We start from the raw sequence: 2,115 nt of genomic DNA, 5'->3' as shown, positions 1-2,115 counted from the left end.
GATATGCATTGACTTGATTGTCACCATGATATACCATTTCGACGTCATCCTTGGTATGGATTGGCTAACTGAAGTGAGGGCCGAGATTGACTGCGAGACCCGACTAGTGACAGCTCACTGGACTGAGGGCACGCCCTTTACGTTTCTCGTGCAGGTCAGTTGCCCTTTTCGAGTTCTTTGTTATGCTTCCTTACTGAAGAATGTTGACGGTCCGGTACTTGAAGACACACTAGTGGTTCGAGAGTTTGAGGACGTGTTTAGTAAGATACCTGGACTACCTCCTCGGCACGAGATCGACTTCACTATCGACCTTGTGCCCGATGCGACACCAATATCTCTTCCAACATATCGCATGGCTCCATGTGAGATGGAGGAACTGAGGAAACAGATCGACGATCTGGTAGATGCTGGCTTCATACACCCGAGTGTGTCTCCTTGGGGAGCACCCGTGTTATTTGTGAAGAAGGACGGTTCACTGCGATTGTGTATTGATTATCACAGGTTGAACCAAGTGACGGTGAAGAACAAGTATCCCTTGCCTAGGATAGATGATCTGTTCGATCAGTTGAAAGGAGCGTAGTATTTCTCAAAGGTTGATCTACAGTCAGGGTATCATCAGTTGCACGTCAGGGATAAGGACGTGTAGAAGACGGCTTTCAGGACTAGTTTTGGGCACTACGAGTTTCTCGTGATGTCGTTCGGCCTTACGAATGCACCAGCCTTGTTCATAAACTTGATGAACAGGGTATTTTGGCCGTTCCTCTACCGATTCGTTATTGTGTTTATTGATGACATCCTGATATACTCCAAGAGTTGGGAAGAGCACGAGGAATACCTACGTGTAGTCATGGATACTCTAAGGAAGAACCAGTTGTTTGCACAGTATAAGAAGTGCGACTTCTGGAAAGAAGAAGTCAAGTTCCTAGGACACGTGGTATTCAGAAAAGGGATAGTTGTGGACCTTACTAAGGTAGCCGCAGTTCAAGACTGGGAGCAGCTCAGTTCATTTACCAAGGTGAGGAGTTTTCTTGGTCTGGCAGGTTATTATTGACGTTTCATTCGAGATTTCTTGAAGATAGCCAGACCTTTGTCTCAGTTGACATAGAAAGATTTGAAGTTCACCTGGAATGAAAAGGCAGATGCAACTTTTCAGGAGCTGAAGGACAGGTTAACGTCCGCCCCTGTGCTAGTATTGTCAGAGCAAGGGGTCAAGTATGTCATATGTACCGACGCGTCTCGTGTTGGTTTGGGTTGTGCCCTTATGCAAAAGGACAGGGAGATTGCATATGCCTTGAGACAGTTGAGGAAACATGAGGAGAATTACCCGACGCATGACCTGGAGTTAGCAGCCGTCATCTTCGCACTAAAGCTTTGGAGACATTACCTCTACGGAGAGGAGTTCGAGCTCTTTTACGACCACAAGAGCCTCAGATACATATTCACTCAACGGGACCTGAATATGAGGCAGCGACAATGGATAGAGACATTAAAGGACTTCAAGTTCGAAGTCTCTTACCATCCTGGCAAGGCCAACCTTGTGGCAGACGCACTAAGCCACAAGAAGGCATTGACATTTGTGGCTCCATTGATGGTAGCGGAGTGGGACATGTAGAATTTGTGTGGGACTTTGAGCAGAAACTCATGATGGAGGAGCCGTGTGAGGGCATCGCACATATTCGAGTACAGCCCCTCATTGATGACAGGATCATCGCGGCTCAGGCAGACGATGAGCTATTGGCGAACATGAGAGGGCAGGTTAGTGCAGATGAGGATTCAAAGTGGAGTGTTGGTATGGATGGGGGCTTACGTTACTGTGGCCGCCTATGCGTCCCGAACCTCCCTGACTTGAGGAAAGAAGTTCTTAAGGCCGCTCACAATTCAAGGATGGCTATGCATCCAGGTAGTACGAAGATGTATCGTGACATGAAGAGGTCGTACTAGTGGGATAATATGAAGACTCACATAATAGCTTACATGTCTCGTTGTCTCACGTGCCAGTAGGTCAAGGCAGAGCATTGCCGACCTCTTGGACTACTTCAGCCCATGCCCATAGCTGAATAGAAGTGGGACTTCATCTCTATGGATTTCATCTTGGGGCTACCGAAGACGAGGAAA

Source organism: Magnolia sinica, chromosome 8 (assembly GCF_029962835.1).
Source record: "Magnolia sinica isolate HGM2019 chromosome 8, MsV1, whole genome shotgun sequence".
Lineage (NCBI taxonomy): Eukaryota > Viridiplantae > Streptophyta > Magnoliopsida > Magnoliales > Magnoliaceae > Magnolia > Magnolia sinica.
The sequence above is the reverse complement of the archived record's forward strand: the minus strand, read 5'-3'. Positions refer to the sequence as shown.